Source organism: Polypterus senegalus, chromosome 9, assembly GCF_016835505.1.
Source record: "Polypterus senegalus isolate Bchr_013 chromosome 9, ASM1683550v1, whole genome shotgun sequence".
NCBI lineage: Eukaryota > Metazoa > Chordata > Cladistia > Polypteriformes > Polypteridae > Polypterus > Polypterus senegalus.
Window position 1 is genome coordinate 148,196,333 of NC_053162.1, and position 10,834 is coordinate 148,207,166.

Consider the following 10,834-nt stretch of genomic DNA (forward strand, 5'->3'; position numbering starts at 1 on the left):
CTTTTCCCCTCTAAAGTAAGCTTATAGTGTCTAGTAATTCTTAGACTGGCAGAGGTTTATCCAGTTCCAAAGAACTGAAAATATTTAGCTGTGGTATTTGTAATGCATCAAAAAACACATTAAATTGTGTCTTGTCTTTTTTAAACTGAGTAGTTTATAAGGACTGATACTACTTATTGGATTTGTTGAACTAAGATCTTATTAGCCTTCTCTCTGTGTTCATAGTAATGATGTCATGATTTAAAAATGAGTTGTTCTGTTTCTTTTATTGTCAAAAGGTTGAATTCTAAAAGCAAAGTCTATCTTTTCCTATAAAGTGCCTCATTTGGGAACCTGCCGTGTTTCTGATCTAGTCTGGTAATTTCAGTGACTTAACACTTCTTGTTTTCTGATTTATTTTTGTGGGAGAGTTATGAAATAATCTGTCCTCTTAAAAATGTCTTCAGAGTATTTCTGCAGAGACCTCTTACAATGCATTTGTCTCTAAAAAATCAATTTGCTTGCATATAAACTTTGTACAGTTCTTGTAAAAATGATTAAGACACCAGCTGCAAGATGAGTATGTGGGGCATATTTATTTGAGCCCTACAATGGCCAGAGATTACAATAGCGTCAAACTTGCAAGATTTGATCATGAGCAAAGAATTGTTATCTATAAACAAATAATCAATTCTTGAGTAACATTGATGTACTGGTGAGAAAAAGGAATATGATCTTGAGTTTGGATTTAGAAATGTCTATGGGTCTAATAAGTTGTGCTCAACTACAAACTAATTTTGCAGTGTTAGATGTTATTGTCCTGTGTCTGAAGACCTGTCCATGTCCATATTTAAACTATAATTAAGGTCTCCGGCCATTATAATTTTGTAAGTGTTAGAAATGGATGTAAATACATTTTTGATGAAGTCTGTCATCCAGATTGGGTGCATAGATATTTATTAAATTCACTGTACAATTAAATAAACTGCCTATGAATATCACATACTGCCCTTCAGAATCAGTTGCTACATCTGATACTATAAATGAAATTTTTCTATCTATTAAAATTCTCACACCTCTAGTTTTCTTTGTATAGCTGGAGTGGAATAATTGGCCAGTCCAATCTCTTTGCAACCGAAACTGATCCTTCCTTAATAAGTGGGTCTCCTGTAAAAATACTATCTAGGCATTTAGACCTTGTTAGGTGAGAAAACACTTTCTTTTTTTTTTTTAATTTGTGATTGACACCTATGACATTCCAGCTCATAAAATTCACTGTTTGGTCAAAGAGACATTACCTCTGAACATTTGTTGAGATTTTATAGTCTTTATAGAGCTTTAACCTTAATTTCCAATTTTTCTCGGAGTTATTGCTATGAAGCCTATTTTTGTGTTATCATTTACAACTATAAGGATTAAAAGGATAGATTAGAAATATCCTGCGGTGGGTTGGCACTCTGCCCAGGATTGGTTCCTGCCCTGTGTTGGCTGGGATTGGCTCCAGCAGACCCCCGTGACCCTGTATTCGGATTCAGCGGGTTAGAAAATGGATGGATGGATGGATGGATTAGAAATAGCTTGCTCTCACTGAAGTCCCCTGCCCCCCATTTTGTCTCCCTATGTGAGGCTGGACCACACTTCACAAAGTCCCAGTTCTCTGACATACCTAGAGACTGAGCACTTCTGAAACAAAACAAACCCCCAAGCAGCGGTGTACAACAATTAAAGTAGAGATATCTGTTGACAATACAGTCCAAATACTATAAATCTAGAATATAATCTTAAAAAGTCCTGAAAGAGTAAATCCAGGGAATGGTTTTAAACAGTAGCCATGGATAAGCAGATAGCGTATGATAGTATAGTTCTAATACAATAAACCAAGGGTACAATGTTAAACAGTTCCCTTTGGGGAGAAAAAAAAAATTGTAATTAAAATGTAAAAATAGCTGAGAAGGAAACAATGCATAATTACTGCAAATGTCTCATTGTGAATTGACCAAATAGCAGGTAAAATCTTCTTTGCCTTGCCAGGACACAATTTGACTCATGATCATATTTCAAAAACAACTTGCCTTGAGTGTGCACTTTCAATTTAGCAGGATACAAGAGACTGTATCTGATTTCGGCTTTCCGTAAGCGCTGTTTAATGCTGTCAGTTTCAATGAACCTTCTGGAATTGACGTATTCTGCTGGCCCAACTCACTTGAACTTTCATTCCCACTTCCACTCTCAGCTGGAGACGGTGCTGCAGCGTCAGGTCCTGGGAGATCTATTCTTTTGCCTAACTGTTCCAGGTAAGTCTCTGGCAGACTGTACCTTGAACTTGAGGCCTGTTTAAACTTAGATGAAGTTTTAGCTGTCTTTTCCATTTCTTTCTGACACTTTTTCCTTCTATTCATGCTTGCATATACTTGCATTTACTTTAATTAAAGACACTCGGGTTCAGTAAATACAGGATACCTCAGGATGATGGTAAAAAAATGGACAAGACCAATTCGACTGGTGTATTTTGTTTTTCTTTTGAAGAAGTAAAATGTATCACCATGTTGCACATAAACTACTCCTTACAAAACTGAACTGAATAAGTGGCTAAAAACAATAAATGTGTGTAAGTATGCATATATAAGATATGCCTTGTTAATCTGTAAGTGATTAATTATATATATATATATATATATATATATATATATTGCATGCTTAGTATACTTTTTGTATTGTATTTTGTCAGCTGTTGTGAAGAGATATGCAATTACGAATTTCATTGTAGTATACATACAGTTTATTTATATATATTAATCTTTTCAGAACTTATTTTGAGAGCTTTTACAAATTTGGTGCAGTGTTTCAGCAAAAATCATTAAAACATTTGTGACAGTAAGTGTATACTTTATTACATTTTCTAATAGAAGTATTTCTCAACATAGTGCTACATTGGTGATAATTTTTCCTTTTTTGCTACAAAGCTACCCGCACCTTCATGAACCTTCATGGGACTGAATTCACCAAATATGTAATGGCAGTTTGGTCTACCATGCTGTGTGTTTCAGTTTATTTTTTGTATGGCCCAAAATCACACAAGGAGTGCCACAATGGGCTTTATAGGCCGGGTTTTTGACAGTTCCCCCAGCCTTGACTCCCTAAGAACACAAGAAAAAACTTCCCAAAAAAATCCTTGTAACAGCTTACTTACTTAGACTTAGTTCCTCCCGTGCATTTCCGCACATCGGGCAACAAGCATCTGCCAACGAGGTCGATCCTCAACGATAATATTCATATTTTGCCAACTGATGTCGATGTTCTTAATGCAGGGTTCTTCTCCAGGTGATCTTTGGTCGTCCAATATTTCTTTTTCCCCCCGGGGGAACCCAGTACATTGCGATCTTTGGGTGCCGATTTTCTGGTAGGCAGAGAACATGCCCTGCAAGGCGCATTCGGTACTCAGCGACAATCACTTTCAGTCAGCGAGTGTTTGCTCTTCTTAGAACTTCATAGTTTGTGATGAGGTCGTGATAGGAGATTCGAAGAATTTTTCTCAGGCAGTGTTGTTGGAATGTATTCAGCTTTCCGGCGACCCGCTTCGTATGTTTCCACATCTCGCTAGGATAGATGGCCATTGGAATAACAATGGTGTTGAGGAGACGAATCTTGATGGGCGTGCTGACTGATGCTGATGCCCAAATTTGTCAGAGGCGTTGGAAGACTGCTGAGGCCTTGCCAATTCTGTAGCTGACGTCCACGTCCATACCACCGTCCTTAACCACGATGCTCCCGAGGTATGTAAACTGATCGATCTCATCTACCAGCTTATTCTCGATCTTTTAGTTGATGGTCATGATCTTCGACTTTTCAGTGCTGATGGGAAGACCCACCTTCGAAGCCTCTTCACTCAGTGAGATGGTCATTCGTTGAAGGGAGGGTTTAGTCGAGGCTAGTAGCACTACATCGTCCGCAAAATCCAGGTTGGTGAGGCGAGCTTGGTCTTTCCAGCTGATACCAAAACCCGCATTGTCCATCGCGCGTATGGTGACAAAATCAATCACAAGGAGGAAGAGAAAAGGTGATAGGATGCAACCTTGGCGAACACCTGTCTCGATATCGAAGAAATCCGTATGGCCCTCTTCGGTCTTCACACAACAACTTGAGCCTTGATGTAGATTCTTGAAGATGGAGATGAAGCGCTGGGGTATGCTATAAAGTGCAGCTATGCACCACAATGATTTACAGTGGATACTGTGAAAGGCTTTTTTGAAGTCAATGAAATTTATCAGGAGCGGTTTTTGGAGTTCGGCGCATTGCTCGATAATGTTCCTGAGCGAAAATATCTGCTAACTACATGATTGTCCTTGCCTGAACCCTGCTTGTTCTTCTCACAGCATTTGGTCTATACCGCGACAGAGGCGGTTTAGCAGAATGATGCCAAGCAGTTTTCAAGGTACCGATAATAGCGTGATTCCTCTCCAGTTGTTGCAGTCAGAGAGGGCCCCTTTTTTCGTCATCTTGACAATGGCACCTCGTTTCCAGTCCGCCGGGACCTGTTCTTCCCACACTATCTAGCAGTCGAGTCAATCGTCGGATCGTCTCATCTCCACCATGCTTCAGCATTTCTGCCATTGTGATTCCGTCCACACACACCTCCAGAGGTTCGGAAGGAATGATTGTATCGAAATCGTGGGTTGAGTCTGGAGCTGGCTGGTTGAGGTTCTCGCAGAAATGCTCTATCCAACGGGTGTTCTGATCTTCCTTGCTGAGGAGGATATCGGCATTCTTGCTCTTGATAGGCACATTGGCATTGCTCTTGGTGCCAGACAATTCTCGTACAATGTGGTAGAGCGTCTTTGCGTCATTTCTGTCGGCGGCCTCCTGGGCTTCGGCGCTCTTCTTCTCCATCCAGGCCTTCTTGTCTGCTCGACATCTTGATATCTGACGGCGGTCGCTTCTTTCTCACTGGCGGTCTTTGCTTGTTCACGGTGGTACTTCGCCTGTCTTCTCTCGTCGATCAACGTCCACGTGTGGTCCCGGATCCAGTGTTCGCGTTGTGTCCCTCGTCTGCGTCTGATGACATCCTCGGTAGTTTCAATTACGATGTCCCTAATCTGCATCCATTGGCCCTCGATGTCGGTGCCTACATTGTCTTGCAGCAACTGGAATCGGTTCCTCAATTCCAATTGGAAGAAGTCACTAGAAGTTTGATTTTTGAACTTCTCAATGGCGAACGGTCGGGTGGGTTTCTGTGCCGATGGCTCTTCAATTTAAGCCGAACCACGGCCACTAGGAGATGGTGGTCCAATCCAATATCAGCGCCATGATAGACCCTCACGTCCCGGAGTGATGATCTCCACTTTTTCCCAATGCAGATATATTAGATTTTGTTGCTGTTGTTTCCATCAGGTGAGCGGCAAGTCTTCTTGTGAATGGTCTTATGGGGAAAATTCATGTTTCTGATGGTGATATCGAGGAGGCTGCAAAGGGTGTCCACCGCCGATCCATGTGGACCGACCACATGTTCCCATCCTCATCCGTCATTGCTGATCTGGGTGTTGAGGTCTCCCATCAGAATAAGGAAGTCGTGCTTTGGAATGCCATTGAGTGTATTGTGCAGTTGTTCATAGAAAACGTCCTTCTCGTCGTCGCTCGCATCTTCGATTGGTGCATATACTTGGACCATGGTTGTCTTCGAGTGCCGCGATTGGAACAGAGTGGTGATGATTCATTCATTAACTGGCTTCCATCCCAGCAGGGCTTGTGAAGCCAGCTGGTTCAGGACAAGCCCAACGCCAGCCGCATGCTGCTCAATATGGCCAGAATATAGGATGGTCTTCCCCTTCCTAGCCAATTGTCCACTTCCTGTCCATCGCATCTCGCTTATGCCCAAAATGTCCAGACCATAGTTGTCGAACTCACAAAGCAGTTGTCCCAATTTACCACATTGGTACAATGTCCGAACATTCCACGTTGCGAATTTTGTCATTGATGATGCTGAGACGATTCCTCTTCTCATTGGACTCTGGACAGCCTGCCGGCTTTTCTCCATCGTCGTCATCCAATCAGAATCGGAGCGTCCCGGCTGAGATTTTTGATTTCTTTGGTTTCTGCTTGTTGTTTCCGTAGCAATAATTTTTTACTGGGCCGGGTTGCTAGCCCGGCGCCCAATCCTTCTCCTTTATCCGGGCTGGGGACCAGCGTTTTTCCAAACGGCGGAGTTCCTTGTAACAACAGAGATGCAGTATTCACAGTTAATCAGCAGCTCTAGTCAGGGCATGCTAAACTGAAGTAGTGAGTCTTGCAATCAGCATCATTCCCACCAATAATTAACATCTCTGTTTTATCGGTGTTTAAAGACAAGAAGTTCTCATCCATCCACTCCTTTAATTCACTAACACATTTAATTAAACACAACATTGGAGAAATGCCACTTGGTTTAAAAGAAAGGTACAACTGGGTGTCATCTGCATAAGAGTGAAAACTAACATATTTTCTAACGATAGATCCCAATAGAAGCATGTAAAGCGAAAAGAGTAAAGGTCCTAAAACTGAGCCCTGTGGGAAACCATATCTCACTTCTGTGTATAATGATGAAGTGCTGTCAGCACATTTCTATACACACTGGAATCAATTTGATTAAGAAGAACTAAACCAGGCAAGGACAGTGTCTGTAAGCCTAATGTAATTTGCCAGCCTATGAATAAAACAGAATGGTCAGTAGTGTCAAATTCTATGCTTAAGTTTAACAACATAATTGCAGTGGAATTTCCTTCATCAGAGGATCTCAGAACGTCATTTACAACATCTGTTAATGCTGTTTCTGTACTATGACCATTGGGGAAATCAGACTGGAATTTCTCTAATAAATTGTAATGAGTAAGGTCTGACTAATGCTGATTGCTGACTGCTTTTTCGAGTATTTTAAAGAGAAAGATTAATTTTGATATGAGCCTATAATCATTAAGTATATGTTGGTCTATGTCTGGCTTTTTAAGTAATGGTTTGATGTCTGACACTTTTAGTGCAACAGGAACTGCACCATTTAATCACTATTGTTTGACTCAACTGATTGTTCAGTTTCAGTCAGTCAGTCATTGTTCAACCCGCTATATCCTAACACAGGGTCACGGGGGTCTGCTGGAGCCAATCCCAGCCAACACAGGGCGCAAGGCAGGAACAAAACCACCGCAGGGCACACACACACCCACACACCAAGCACACACTAGGGACAATTTTTGATTGCCAATGCACCTAACCTGCATGTCTTTGGACTGTGGGAGGAAACCAGAGCACCCAGAGGAAATCCATGCAGACACGGGGAGAACATGAAAATTCCACTCAGGGAGGACCCGGGAAGCAAACCCAGGTCTCCTTACTTCGAGGCAACAGCAATACCACTGCACCACCGTGCTGCCCTGTTCAGTTTCAATTTGTTCTAAAACTGGCTTTACAGGATTTCACTTAATACAACATAGTGCTTTCTGCTTTCACTTTTCTGCTTCGCCTCACTCTTAAGTATTGTTGAGGTATCATACATTGGCAGAATCCATTGAAAAAGTCATGCTTTTTTTGGAGTATGATGTTACTTCATTTACAAGATGGCAGCAGAACACTGTATGTACCAAACATTATTCGGGCTTATATACTGTATGTCATTAAAATTACTTAACCAGTTTAACTAGTACTACTCAGGATTAACTGTACTTGCATAGAAATCCAAGCCTAAGAGACACCTAGGGTTAATGCCATGGAGGTTTATATATACAATAATTGTGAAGAAATAATTTTGGATTTGCAAAATACTGAACTTATTCTTTAAGATTAATAAAAAATTAATTTGCTGCTATACTTTTTCTGAAAATAATGAATGTGAATTTGCAACCATGTTTTTTGATGTACTGATGTTACATCCAGAACTGATTCGTTCCTCATGCTTGATTAGGCCTAGGAAGGCTCTAGCACTATTGACCTTCTAGTGGAAAAAGTGTGTTTGTAAAATGAATTTAAGTGTGGATTGACAGATTATGGCTTGATGTTTGTACAGGGTTTGTGCCCAGTGTTAACAGGAAATGTATAAAGTGTAGAAGCTAGCTAATGTTTATTAATTATTTCAAAAGGGTGATTTGACCAGGCCTAGTAATTACAATCAAGGTTAGTATGAATTGCAGCTAAATTAGTGAAAGCAGATATTTAAGAGAAAGTCAAGTAACATGTCAAGTACAAACGCTACCAAGATGAAATAGTTAGCATGTGTTAAAGGGTCTTGATTTTTCAGTTAATATGGTATTGTTATATGAGGAAACAACAAAAAAATGTGACGATGCAATATAATTTATCTCTATTTTGAAAGAACTCTTGATGAAGTACCACTGGCGAGGATAGTGATTAAATTCAAAGAAACGTGACTTCAAGGCATAGTGAGCAGATGTTTGCCAAATTGTCTTAAACATGGAATGAAAACATTTATGGTGCAAGGAGCCTTTTCCAAATAATATGGTTTTTAATTGGTGTTTCTTGGGTCAGTGCTGGGACCATTACTAATTTTAATTTACAGTATATAAATGACCTACATAGGAATGAAGCTGAGGGCTTGGTCAGATTTAAAAATATCACTTAACACTAGAATTACCAAAGCCTACGAAAAAACTTGTGAAAAAACGCTAACTTTTACAAGTACTATAAATTTACACCTGCTGTTACAAACAAAAATCAAATGTATGTTTTTATTGTATAATATCAACAATAAGAGCAGCTCACTACTCAAAACGGTAACTATACAGTACGAGGCAGCCAGTGTTGAACCGATGGCTTCTTGATTACAAGTCAGCAGTTCTTACGTTGTCATATTATGCTTGTACCTTTTGTGAAAGTGTGTATTTGATATTTGGACTTCAGGCTTCACACATTATACAGTTTATGTCAATATTTTGTCATTTACTACTAAAACATGAAAAATGTTTCTGTTTTAATGATGTGTTTACATAGATTGTTGTAGACACGGAACACACATGAAATGCATATATTCTAAATAAGGATATATTATTTACTCTATACAGCTCTAGGTACCTCATTCCCAGATAATCAAGGCTTGAGCTGGGAGAACTTTTTGCCCTTTTTGGTGGTGGTGGTGGTGGTGGTTAGGGGTGGTATAGCAGGCTGCTTGTGTTGATCAACACATTTACAAAACAAAAGACACTGATGGAGAGGTGCAAAGGGATTTAAGGTGGGCCAGAATTACAAGCGTTTTCATAGGCTTCGGTAATTCTAGAGAGAACAGCAGATACCTGAGAATTAGCAAAATCATCACAGAAGAGTCTGAAATTTTCTTTTTTGTTCTTCTTTAATAATTATTGACAATTGTTTTAGTTTTGCTTTTCCTAATGTTAATCAAATTTCTCATTATATTTGTGATGTCACTGCAGGTACTTGATGTGTGCTGCCTTGTTCCTATTAGAGCTGACATCTGAAATCTTGTGTGTGTAAATTATGATATCATTGCACAGAATGTAATGATTTTCTTTAGTTTTTATGTGAGAATATTATTATTTATATTGTAATGTGCAATTAATTTCATTGTTCATTATTACAATTTCTTGAACACACTTTTTAAATTTACTTAAACTACCACCATTTTGAGGTACATGTTATTTACCGGCAATTAATTTGTGGTTGGCAACTATGGTGTTGGTGCTGAGCTACACAGTAGGAGCAGGGGGACAGAAATAGATCAGCTAACATCACCATGATAAAGGAGTTACTCCTTTAGTTCAAAACTCTAACAAGGAGACTGATTTAGAAGGCTGGTAGAATCCAAAGGTTGCAGTTCGAACCTGGCAACCAGCAGTTGGCACAGTGCCAATCTGCGAACCAAGAAGATTCATAGTGTGTGTGTTTTTGAACCCATAACAGAACAGCAACATGTATACATTGCAGTTAATTGATTCATTCATCTGGTAATGCTGGTTATCCAAACACACCTGAGGATTAGATTATCAGATTAAATCATCTAAAATGATTGCATGATCCTGTGCCGCTTTGACTAGAAAACATGATCGGCAAGTTGCTTATCGGTGGATAGAAATGTCAAAATTGTGAATTTCCCCTTGGGATTAATAAAGTATCTATCTATCTATCTATCCAAAAGAAAGAGCATATTTTTTCCCCAGGGGTATGATGAATTCAAGGAATTAATATGTACGAAAGGAAACACCACAAAAGCAACCAAAACTTGAAAAGATACCTGGCAAAAACTGGTGGACAAATTAAACACAGATTTTTTTATTATTTCTATACAATGTTAAATTTCCACAGTGTTACATCATTAATTACTATTTATTCATGATAATGCATATCAAATATAATCACAGTTAGAGAACCTGGGAACAGGTTAAAGTGAACTACAAAAATATACTTCAAACTGTTAAATCTTACATATCATAGCATAAACAGTTTCAAGAACATTTGTTTTATTGATATTATTATTACATTATTCCTTTAAAAGCTAATAAAAAGAAGGCAGACCAAAAAAAAAACTGGTGGAGGTCCACCTGGTCCAGACCTCACCCCTGCTGAAGCGCTGGCTCTCCAGCAAAATGCCCATTGTTTCTGAGGGCATTGAAGGGGGAGCTCCCTTCAGAACCAGTAATAGAATGCAACACTGGTCACTTCATTGCGGGTAAAGGATCAGCATTGCACATATTTGTGCTTTGTATGTTTCAAAGGTGTGTTTTCAGAGGCCTTGTGGTTCAATTTCCATTCATTTTTAATGGGTTAGTTGCCTAAGCAGTGAGAGGTTGACCTATGTGATGTGTTGGATAGGGACACAGTGTCTGACCACTCTACAGAAGAAGAGGTAAGTATGTAAATACTCCAC

The 10,834-nt window shown here is 39.5% G+C and overlaps 1 pseudogene; it reads right to left on the reverse strand.

Annotated features, from left to right (window-relative positions):
- Positions 1–4,449: 4,449 nt before the first annotated feature.
- LOC120534921 lies at positions 4,450–6,010 on the reverse strand (annotated as a pseudogene).
- Positions 6,011–10,834: the final 4,824 nt, after the last annotated feature.